The 12208-nt window shown below is 45.5% G+C and overlaps 1 protein-coding gene across 1 annotated transcript in view; it reads left to right on the top strand.

The window, feature by feature from the left end:
- Positions 1 to 3693: 3693 nt before the first annotated feature.
- Positions 3694 to 12208, top strand: part of LOC144600483 (neurite extension and migration factor-like) — a 302375-nt gene continuing 293860 nt past the window's right edge. Inside the window, exon 1 of the mRNA XM_078412121.1 lies at positions 3694 to 3716. The gene's annotated coding sequence lies outside the window, so the exon portion shown is untranslated. The remainder of the gene's footprint in view (positions 3717 to 12208) is intronic.

Genomic DNA, 12208 nt, shown 5'->3' with positions numbered 1-12208 from the left:
ATGAGAACAATCAAGCCATGCACGTACAACTGGTAGTGCAAAGAGAAAACTAACCAGACTGCAGAATCTCGTGCTCCGCTGCAGAGAAAGTACAGGTAAAAAGTGCAAGAGCTGCAATGGAGGGAGATTGAGACTGCACCCGCAGCTTCTGAGAGGCCTGTTCAGTAGTCTAACAATGGCACAAAAGTACTTGCTGAAAGGCAATCATGAGTGGGCACCCTTATTCATTCTTGCCCCAAGATAAAGGCAGCCAGCAGCAGGAATCTAGGATCAAAACTGCCATCCAGATAGTGCTGCAGAGGTACAACTGAGCCATTTGAGTTTTAATGTGTCACAGAATTAAATGTTGAAAACTGCACATTTTCCTAAAAATACATATCCTCCAACATGAACAAGATTGGATTCAGCTGCACAAATTCTTGCTCCATTTATTTTCTAGTCGCCTACTACAAAGAATGGGAATTATGTAAGTGACCTACCATGATTATGTGGTTGTTGCAACAATTGTAAATCATTGGAGTAGTTTTTTCATCTTTTGAAGAACAACTGGCAGCAAACTGTTTTTGTGGTTATATTATCATAATGGTTCAATTGAGCTATTGCTTTGTACCTGTCATTAATCTTCAACTCTATTACTCTAATATACTTAAGCAGAAAACTAAGTGTTTACACTGAAGTCTCTGGACATGGCTAAACAAGTTCAGAATAGATTGTCAAGTATATATACATGATGGAAATTTTTATTTGCTTTCTGAAGGGACATCCACAGAGGACAGTAAAAAAAAATTTTTTTAAACAGCAGATGCTGCAAATCTAAAACAAACAATGCTGAAAATATGCAGTACATCGGGTTGCAGCAGTGGGAAGAGTAAGTCAACATTTTGGGTCACCATTAACTGTTTGTCTTCCCACACATGAGATGTGACCTGTGGACTATTTTCTGTTTTGTCAGATGTCAGTAAGTCCCAGCTGCTACAATTAATGCATACACATTACTTATATCTTTCCAATTGCTCTGTGTACTTTTTGAATGTGTGGCGCAGCGGTAGAGTTGCAGCCTTATAGCGAATGCAGCGCCGGAGACCCGGGTTCCATCACGACTATGGGTGCTGTCTATACGGAGTTTGTACGTTCTCCCCGTGACCTGCGTGGGTTTTCTCCGAGATCTTCGGTTTCCTCCCACACTCCAAAGACGTACAGGTATGTAGGTTAATTGGCTTGGTAAATGTAAAAATTGTCCCTAGTGGGTGTAGGATAGTGTTAATGTGCGGGGATCGTTGGTCGGTGCGGACCCAGTGGACCGAAAGGGCCTGTTTCCGCGCTGTATCTCTAAACTAAACAAATAGGTCATCTTTGAAATTGGCCTTTTCAGGTTCCTCCAATCCTGTTAATATTGGAGGATATTTATTTGTAGGAAAATGCAGGTTTCAACAATTGATTCTGTGACACATGAAAACAGAAGTGACTCAGTTGGTATCTATACAGCATTATCTGGGTGGAAGATTTGATCCTAGATTCCTGCTACTGGCTGAGGAGACCTATTGAATCTACAATTTCATAGCAAATAATTGTGAATTCTGCAGTGAATTTTATATTCCTTCCATTTTATCACAGATCCATGCATCACTATTCCAAACCTAAGATAGACACAAAAAGCTGGAGTAACTCAGCGGAACAGGCAGCATCTCTGGAGAGAAAGAATGAGTGATGTTTCGGGTCGAGACCCTTCTTCAGGCTGATGGCGGTATATTGATAAGGAAGTGTTCAGGTAAGGAAGTGAAAACAGGACAAAAGGAATGATCTCACCGTTTCCACAGGAGATGAACTATCAACTGACATCTATTATAAACCCACTGGCCCCCATAGCTATGTAGACTACAATTCTTCCCACCATGCTTCCTGTAAAGACGCTATCCCCTACTCCCAATTCCTCCGTCTACACCGCATCTGTGCCCAAGATGAAGTGTTCCATACCAAGTCATCGGAGATGTCCTCATTCTTTAGGGAACAGGGTTTCTCCACTTCTATTATAGATGAGGTTCTCACTTGGGTTTCCTCGATATCCCGCAGCTCTGCCCTTGCTCCCCCCCCCCCCCCCCCCTCACATTCATAACAAGGACAGAGTTCCCCTGTGCTCGCTTTCCACCCCATCAGCCGTCGCATCCAGCACATAATTCTTCAACATTTTCGCCACCTCCAACGGGATCCCACTACTAGCCACATCTTCCCAACTCCACCAATTTTGCTTTTTACAGAGCCTGTTCCTTCCGCAACTCATCCTTCCCACCACTCTCCCCAGGTACTTTCCCCTGCAACTGTTAGAGATGCAACACCTGTCTCTATACCTCACCCCTCAACTCCGTCCAAGGTCCCCGACAGTCTTTTCAGGTGAGAGGTTCACTTGCACCTCCTCGAACCTCGTCTACTGTATCTGCTGTTCCAGGTGTGGAGTCCTGTATATCGGCGAGACCAAGCACAGGCTCGGAGATCGTTTCGCTGAGCACTTAAACCTACCTATTCACAAAATGCTGGAGTAACTCAGCAGGTCAGGCAGCATCTCAGGAGAGAAGGAATGGGCGACTTTTCGGGTCGAGATCCTTCAGACTGATGTCAGGGGGGTGGGACAAAGGAAGGATATAAATTTAGGTGGAGACAGGAAGACAGTGGGAGATCTGGGGAGGGGAAGAGAAGGACAGAGGAACTATCTAAAGTTGGAGAAGTCAATGTTCATACCACTGGGCTGCAAGCTGCCCAAGCGAAATATGAGGTGGAGGAACCTGGAGGGAAAAAAAGGGTCGGAAGAAGGGTCTCGACCCGAAACGTCGCCCATTCCTTCTCTCCTGAGATGCTGCCTGACCTGCTGAGTTACTCCAGCATTTTGTGAATAAATACCTTCGATTTGTACCAGCATCTGCAGTTATTTTCTTACACTTAAACCTACCTGATCTCCAGGTTGCTCAACACTTTAATTCCCACTTCTATTCCCACACCGACCTTTGAGTCCTGGGCTGCCTCCATTGTCAGAGTGAGGCCCAGCGCAAATTGGAGGAACAGCACCTCATTTCACTTGGGCAGCTTACACCCGAGCGATATGAACATTGACTTCTCTAACTTTTAGCCCTTGCTTTCCCTCTTGCTCCAGCTTCTCCCCCTTCCCAGTTCTCTGACCAGTCTTACTGTCTCCGACTACATTTTATCTCTTCGGGCCCCGCACGGCCCGATTCTACCTCCTACCCCAAAAAAAGGGTCTGAAGAAGGGTCTCGACCCGAAACGTCACCCATTCCTTCTCTCCTTAGATGCTGCCTGACCTGCTGAGTTACTCCAGTATTTTGTGAATAAATACCTTCGATTTGTACCAGCAGCTGCAGTTATTTTCTTATATTTTATCTCTGCTTTGTTGTTACCTTCTCCCGACTAACAATGATCTATACTCCATTTCCTTTGATCTCCATTCCCTTTGTCCTGTTAAAACATCTTGCACTTCCTTATCTATGTATCGCTGTCTGACATCAATCTGAAGAAAGGTCTCGACCCGAAACGTCACCCATTCCTGAGTTACTCCAGCATTTTGTGTCTATCTTCGATTTCAACCAGCATCTGCAGTTCCTTTCTACACTATTCCAAACCTGCTTCTGTATCATGTATCTTGATTAAAGGCTTAAAAGTACCGCTTATTGTCATAGACATTTGAGGTTGGAGAACGGCCACTGTTCAGGTATACCTTTCCTTTTTTTCCTTTATTGCATGGTACCTTGTAAAAGGAGGAGCACAACCAACTCAAGAATGTTGGATTCTGGAGAAAGGTGAATGCTAGATTGTTGAAAATGTTGCATTTGTGGACACCAAAAACAGAAAGTGAATCTATGAGGATCGGACATGAACTTGTCAAATGAGTATGCCTTCTGGTTTAGTTCCAGCCTGAATTTGAGGCACAAGAGACTGCAGATGCTGGGATTTGTAGTTTAAAAACAGATCTGCTGGGGGAATGCAGGTCAGACTCTGCAGACAGACGACGCTCCAGGTTGGGACTCTTCTTCAGAGTGAGAGGAGAGTGGTGAGTGGGAACAGGTGGGGCACGAACAAGCAAGTGATAGGTGGATTCATATGAGGAGAGGTTATGGGCAGGAGAGTCAGGTGGGGGAGAGATGGGGAGGGAGAGTAACCAAGGCTGGAGGCGATAGGTGGAGTAGATAAAAAGTTGCAGATGTTGGAATCTATTAAGGAAGGTGGCAAGTGAAATGTGGAATTGGTGGGTCTTCTTCTTTCATGTCCATCGTCTATGTTTCAAATGTTACATCACTGTCGTCCGTCCTGAAAAGGGCACAAGCTTCCGGCAACAATCAAGTGGGGGCCATCACTTGACGATGGTGGTAGCAGAATGAGCTCAGGACACTTTCAGTTTCCAGCCCCGCGACATGGATGCTTCTGCTATGGGGCCAATTGGTGGGTGGAAGAAAGGGAAAGGGGGACTGCAGTAGGGAAGGATGGGAGAGGAGCAAGTGGAGGAACCCTAAAGAAACTCGGGGGGGGGGGGGGGGTGCACAAGGAAATTGGAGAAAATGTGCATGTGGAGGGGAGGGGGAGTGGCAGAATTGTGTAGATGAGAAGTTGTGGTGGGAGAGTTGACTTGTAATTGGAAAATTCAATGTTCATGCCATCGGGTTGTGGCCCACCTTAGCAGAATATGTGTTGCTGTTCTTTCAGTTTGGGTGAGACCTTGCTCTGGCAGTGGAGGAGGCCAAGTTGATATAGGAATTGGAGGGGGAATTAAAATGGTTGGCAGCTTGGAGCACCAGCAGTCCCTGGCTCCTGCCCACGTGTTCGGTGAACAGTTTAATCTATGCTTGGTCTACCCAATGTAAAGAGCGGCACGGTGGCGCAGTGGTAGAGTTGCTGCCTTAGTGCCAGTGACCCGGGTTTGATCCTGACTACAGGTGCTGTCTGTACAGAGTTTGTCCGTTCTCCCCATGGCCTGCGTGGGTTTACTCCGAGATCTTCGCTTTCCTCCCACACTCCAAAGACGTACAAGTCTTGAAGGTAGTTGAGGCCAGTTCATTGGCTATATTTAAGAGGGAGTTAGATGTGGCCCTTTTTGCTAAAGGGATCAGGGGGTATGGAGAGAAGGCAAGTACAGGCTACTGAGCTGGATGATCAGCCATGATCATATTGAATGGCGGTGCAGGCTCGAAGGGCCGAATGGCCTACTCCTGCACCTATTTTCTATGTTTCTATGTTTGTACGTTAATTGGCTTGGTAAATGTACAAAATGTCCCCAGTGTGCGTAGGATGATGTTAGTGTGCAGGGATCGCTGGAGGATGTGTCAGTAAACTTTTGTTTCACCTGGAAGGGCTGTTGGGGTCCCTGAATGGAGGTGAGATGTGAGGTGTAGGGTCAGGGGTTGCATCTGCGGTGGTTGCAGGAGAAAGTGCCTGGGGAGGGGTGGGCGGTTGGGGAAGGAAGAGTGAACCAACGAGTTGCAGAAAGATTGGTCGTTGCAGCGAGTGGTAAAAGATGGGGACAGGAAGATGTGGCTGGTGGTGGGATCATGCTGAAGTGGGCAGCACGGTGGCGCAGCGGTAGAGTTGCTGCCTTACAGCGAATGCAGCGCCTGAGACTCTGTTTCGATCCTGACTACGGGCGCCGTCTGTACGGAGTTTGTACGTTCTCCCCGTGACCTGCGTGGGTTTTCTCCAAGATCTTCGGTTTCCTCCCACACTCCTCCCATCTCGGAGATCTCGGAGAAAACCCACGCAGGTCACGGGGAGAACGTACAAACGTACGGGAACAAGATGTACAGGTATGTAGGTTAATTGACTGGGTAAAATGTAAAAATTGTCCCTAGTGTGTGTAGGATAGTGTTAATGTGCGGGGATCGCTAGGCGGCGTGGACTCGGTGGGCCGAAGGGCCTGTTTCTGCGCTGTATCTCTAAATCTAAAAAATCTAAACTTTGGAGATTGAGCTGGATGTGGAGAAGGTTGGGGTGAGGTTTAGTTTAGATTAGAGATGCAGCGCAGAAACAATCTCTTCAGACCATCAATTCCTGCACTGACCAGCGATCCCTGCACATTAACACCATTCTACACTAGGGACTTTTTTAATATTTATACCAAACCAATTAAACTTCAAACCTGTACATCTTTGGTGTGTGGGAGGAAACCGAGGTTCTCGGAGAAAAACTACGCATGTCATGGGGAGAACGTACAAACTATGTACAGACAAGCACCCATAGTCAGGATAGAACCCGGGTCTCTGGCATTGTAAGGCAGCAACTCTACCGCCACTGGGCCACTGTGCCTTCCCCAGAGGAACTCTGTCACTGTCTTGTCTGGGAAAATGGGAGAGCAGAACTGTTGGGAAACTGAGGAACATGGTGAGGGCTCCATCCACAAATGCAGGCGTGGAGGGGAGGGAGGTTGGGTTTGAAACATGTATACTGAAGACTGAGGACATTTTTGGTGTCCTGGTGCGGAAAACCTCATCTTGAGACTAGTTGCACCAATAACAGAAACTGTTGAGAAAGGTATGGTTAGGATGGGAGGAGTGTAGTCTTGGTAGCTATGGTCATCTGTCAATTTGTAACAGGCGTCTGTCTCCTAAATTGAAGACCGACAGATCAAGAAAGTGGAGAAAATGTCAGAGATAATCCAGGTGAATTTGAGACAGTTGAGAACTGTCTGCAACCTAAATTGTTCAGTCGTCCGAAATGGGCAAAAGCTGTGGTTGTGAGAGGATGACGGTGTGAGGGGAGAGTGGTCGCCAGCCAGCCTCAGTGACTCAGCGAGCCAGTCTGTATTCCCAGCTCTCCTCATCCCAGCCCAATTATTGAGGCTTGGAGGGGAAGACACAGAGAAACGCCCTGCTCCCATCTGGTTGAAGATGCCTGAAGCGGCTGGCAAATCCATCCCACAGATCTCCAAACCCGCTTGCTCATGTGTAGGGTCGCCATGAGCCAGGTGTTTATAACCGGGGGTGGGGGGGTAGGAAGACCTATACAGAATATGAACAATGTTATAACTAAATACTGCATTTGGCAGTGGTATCAGAACTTGCGTGCTGTATTACACTCCTGTGTAAGCTTTCAGTATTAAGTGACAGGTGATGAATGGACTGTGTTTCACCTTTTTACAGTGGTGTGATTCTATCCATTTGTGAAGGAGATGATGACAACAAGTCAGCACAGCAGTTTATTGTGGTTGAAGCCAGGTGATTCCTGTGTGAGCTCTTTAAAATGTGAGCGTCGTGGATTTTGTGGATATGGGGAGAAGGCAGGCACAGGTTACTGATTGTAGATGATCAGCCATGATCACAATGAATGGCGGTGCTGGCTCGAAGGGCCAAATGGCATCCTCCTGCACCTATTTTTTATGTTTCTATGTCTCATTCCCTCATCCTGATTCTGCTCATTCTGTCTAATTGGTCAATTCTTTCCCATCAACAGAAGTCAGTGTGTTTGCCAAGGGGGAGGTAAAAACCATATTATCTTTGTTCCTTTACCAATTAGTGATGGGCATGGACACTGACGGGAGAGAAATGTTTAGTTTAGAGACAGCATGGAAACTGGTTCTTCAGCCCACTGTCTATGCTGAGCATTGATTGCCCATTCACATGAGTTCTGTTCTTCTACTTTTTCATCCACTCCCTCACTTTTGGGGCAATTTATAGAAGCCAATTAACTTACAAGCCCGCACGCGTTTGGGATGTGGGAAGAAACCAGAGCACCCTTAGGAAACTCACGCTATCACATGGAAAATGTGCAAACTCCACACACAGCACCTGATGTTAAGATTGAATATGGGTCTTTGGCGCTGTGAGGCAGCAGCTCTACCTGTTGTGCCACTCTGCTGCTAATTTGAATGCATCAGTCTGAAGAAGAGTCCCAACTCAAAGCATCATCGATCCATCTTCTTCAGAGATGCTGCCTGACCCGCTGAGTTGCTCCAGCTTTTTGTGAGTTTCCTTGAATGCTTTCAGATTTGGTTTACATTTTTACAAATTTCATCGAGTCAATATCAGCAATTGGAGCAGTCCCATAAATACCCCCCGCCCCATTTGTTTATATTTCCTGTACTTTATTGTAATAATTTTAACTTGGCACCAGTTAGGCACGGACATTGTGGGCCAAGGTAGTTATTCCTGTACTGTTATATTCTCTCTCACCTAGTTGTGAAACTACCCCTGATTCTCCAACGACTCATTTGCACTGGAGTAAATTTGCAATAATCAAATAACCTACCAGAACATCTTTGCAATAGAGAAGGTAACCGGACCATCCAAATTCTACCTGGCAGGGGAACCAGGATTGACCCCATCTCGGTAGAGTAGTGTGGAAGCAGTCCTGACTGCTGCACTGTTGTGTGGATAGCTTCAACTCCCCTGGAACATAAGGACCACTGATAGCAATAATCAATCGGCACTCTTCAAACCTTATAAAGGAAGTCTTTTGCCATTGACACACCTCTGAGTCTTGGTCTTCTATTCCAGAATCAAACATCCAAAGGAAAACAGAACAACCATTGCAGAAAAAATACTAGCAACCAGAAAGAGAATGAAAGAACTGTTAGGGAACTAAAGTACAGAGAAAGGCAGAAGTCTGGTAACACAGCAGAAAATTGGTTTAAGGTGAGAGGGGAAAGATTTAATAGGAAACTGAGTCATCGAGTCATTTAGCACAGAAACTGATCCTTCAGCCCAACTTGCCCACGCTGACCAAGATGTCACATTTAAGCTAGTCCAATTTGCCTGCAGTTGGTGCAGATCACGCTAAATCTTCCATATCCATGTACTTGCCCAAGTGTATTTTTAATGCTGTTATTGTACCTGCCTCAACTACTTCCTATGTCAGCTGATTTCATATACAAACCACTCTCTGTGTGGAAAAAGTTGTCCCTCGGTTTTGTGTTATATCTTTCCCATCTCACCTTAAATCTACAGTATGTCTTCTGGTTCTTGAGTGATCTGGTTAAGGAAAACTCTGTGCATTCAAAGTACCTCCTCCCCTCATGATCTTACACTCTCCATCTGACTATGATGACGGATATACCAAAAGCCTCCTTTAACCCCCTCAGGGAAATGCGCACCTGCACGCCTAGTTCCCTTGCTCCACCACACCCCCAGGGCCCTGCCATTCACTATGAAGGTCCTGCCCTGGTTTAACACCTCACGCATATCTGCATCTCCATTCAGCATTTTTCAGCCCATTTGCCCAGCTGATCAAGATCCTGTTGTCATTTTTGATAACCCCTTCACTATCTACAATACCACCTACTTTAGTATTATCTGCAAACTTACCATTCACATCTATATTGTTAATATAATCCACATACAGCAATGGGCCCAGCACCGATCCCTGAGGCATACCACTAGTTACAAGCCTCCAGTCTGGAAAGCACAACCTTCTACCAACACGCTCTTCTTCCTTCCATGAAGCCAATTCTGTATCCAGGCAGCTAGTTCTCCCTCGATGCCATGCGATCTAACATTCCAGGGCAGCCTACCATGCAAAGCCTTATCAAAGGCCTTACTGAAGTCCATATCGATAACGTCTACAGTCTTGCCCTCATCAACCTTCTTGGTTACTTCTTAAAAAAAAACTCAATTAAATTTGTGAGACACAAACTTATGTACAAAACCTTGCTGACTATCCCTTATTGGCTTCTGTCTATCCAAATGGGAACAGGATTTCTCCTCCCCAAATCAAAGGCATCTTTTTTTCTGCTTAACAATGTCTGGTGTAACTTTTAAGTAGTTCTCTATTTCATGATTGAAATTGCATTATAACCAATTTGCATTATAACCAATTCATCACTCCAGTTATATTCTATTCATGTTAAGGAAACATGCAATATAGCGGAACTACCTGTATAGTCTGTAAGAAGGAGCTGCAGTTGCTGGTTTACGCTGAAGATGGACACAAAACGCCAGTGAAACTCAACGGCTCAGGCAGCATCTCTGAAGAAAAGGAATAGGTAATGTTTCTGAGACCTTACTTTAGCCTGAGAGTCGGGAGAGGGAAACGAGAGATGTGGAAAGTACGTAAAACAAATGAATGAAAGAAATGCAAAAAGCAAGATTGGTCAAGGAAAGGTGGAGCCACAACGATCATTGTTGGCTGTGGGGAAGGTGATAACAAGTTGTACAAAGAGTGAAATGCAACAGGACGACAGTGAATCTAGTACGTCGACTAGGGTGGGGGAGGGGCGGAGAGAGAGGATATGCAAAGGTTACTTGAAGTGAGAGAAATCAAGATTCATACCCATTGGTTGGCTGCAGCCCAAGTGATATATGAGGTGCTGCTCCTCTGATTTGCATTTGGTCCTCACTCTGACAGTGGAGGAGGCCGAGGACAGAAAGGTCAGCGTGGGGATGGGAAGGGGAGTTAAAGTGTTTGGCAACCGGAACATCATGCAGGCCAAGGTGGACTGAATGAAGGTGTTCAGTGAAATGATCGCCCAGGCTGCCTTGGCCTACGCGATTTCCCGGTTGCCAAACACTTTAACTCCCCTGGTATAGACACAAAATGCTGGAGTAACTCAGCAGGTCAGGCAACATCTCGGGAGAGAAGGAATGGGTGACGTTTCGGGTCTCCCAAAACGTCACCCATTCCTTCTCTCCCGAGATGTTGCCTGACCCGCTGAGTTACTCCAGCATTTTGTGTCTACCTTCGATTTTAAACCAGCATCTGCAGTTCTTTTTTCCTACATTTTAACTCCCCTTCCCATTTCTCAATTTCAATTATAACACATGCTGCTAGTGTTGTGATCTTATTGCCAGTGGGCAAACCAAATACAGATTAGGTGAGTTTATTTTTTAAGGAGCATTACAGTACCATTTGCATTTACTTAGAGGTTTAAAAAGATTTGATATGCCTCTGAATACTAAACTTTTTGTGCATGCACTGCAGAAAGGATTGTGACTGGTTGCAATGAGGTTTGCAATAGCAAAGAAACGCAAGAGGCTGCATTGAGTGGTGGGTTCAGCCTGGTCCATCACAAGTACAGCCCTCCTCTCCATCGAAAACACCTACATGAGATGCTGCCTGCAGAAGATGCATCTATCATCCAGGCCATGCCCTCTTATTGCTGCCACCATCAGGCAGGAGGTACAAAAGCCTAAAGTCACACACCTTCACATTCAGGAGTAGCTACTCTCCTGACACTATTAAGTCCTACAACAGAACTCTGTGGGCCACCTTTTGCACTACTATGCACATTTGTGTTCTAATTTATATTTTTGCATCTTTTTGAAGTGTTATGTGTAATTTGTGCATTATTTGTTTTGGTGTGTTAGTCTATGTCTATGCCTGTGATACTGCTGCAGGTCAGATTCTCATTGTACCAGTACCTCATGTACTTGCGCAAATGACAATAAACTTCTCTCCTGAGATGCTGCTGCCTTCTCTCCTGAGATACTGCCTGGCCCGCTGAGTTACTCCAGCATTTTGTGTCTACCTTCAATTTGAACCAGCATCTGCAGTTATTTTCCGATACATAAACTTGACTCGACTCATTTGAATGGTTCCGAGCTGCATCTGGTGTGCATCCTTTTCCATTTCCACTGTGACCCCTGTGGCACTAGTCCTGTAACAATAATGGTCAATATACCGTAAGCATCATGAATTCAGTTCAGTTCAAATTATTATCACGTGTACCGATGTACAGTGAAAAGCTTCTGTTGCGTGCTTTCCAGTCAGCAGAAATACAGTGCATGATTACAATCGAGCCATTTACAGTGTATACAGAGATTTAAGATTGTGGTGCGATTGTAATATGAGTTTGTAGATCTGTTGCTGTGGTCAGCACGCAAATAGTCGTCTGGGTTGGGCGCCATTTTTGAAGCAATTTTGAATCCTGTCTTAACTTTCTTCTACCACCTTGAGGCATTGATCAGTGATTTAAACAATGTTTAAAACAAATTGGATTGGTGCCTTAATACAGGAATTTCCATTTTTGGCATTTTCGCTGACATACTTATTTAACCACTTACTCGTATTTAAGGTATCACAAAATGCTGGAGTAACTCAGCAGGTCAGGCAGCATCTCAGGAGAGAAGGAATGGGTGACGTTTTGGGTCGAGACCCTCTTCAGACTGATGTCAGGGGGGCGGGACAAAGGAACGATATAGGTGGAGACAGGTAGATAGAGGAAGAACTGGGAAGGGGGAGAGGGGGAAGAGAGGGACAGAGGAACTATCTAAAGTTGGAGAAGTC

This window comes from Rhinoraja longicauda, chromosome 15 (genome assembly GCF_053455715.1).
Source record: "Rhinoraja longicauda isolate Sanriku21f chromosome 15, sRhiLon1.1, whole genome shotgun sequence".
Classification (NCBI taxonomy): domain Eukaryota; kingdom Metazoa; phylum Chordata; class Chondrichthyes; order Rajiformes; family Arhynchobatidae; genus Rhinoraja; species Rhinoraja longicauda.
The sequence above is the reverse complement of the archived record's forward strand: the minus strand, read 5'-3'. Positions and strand labels throughout refer to the sequence as shown.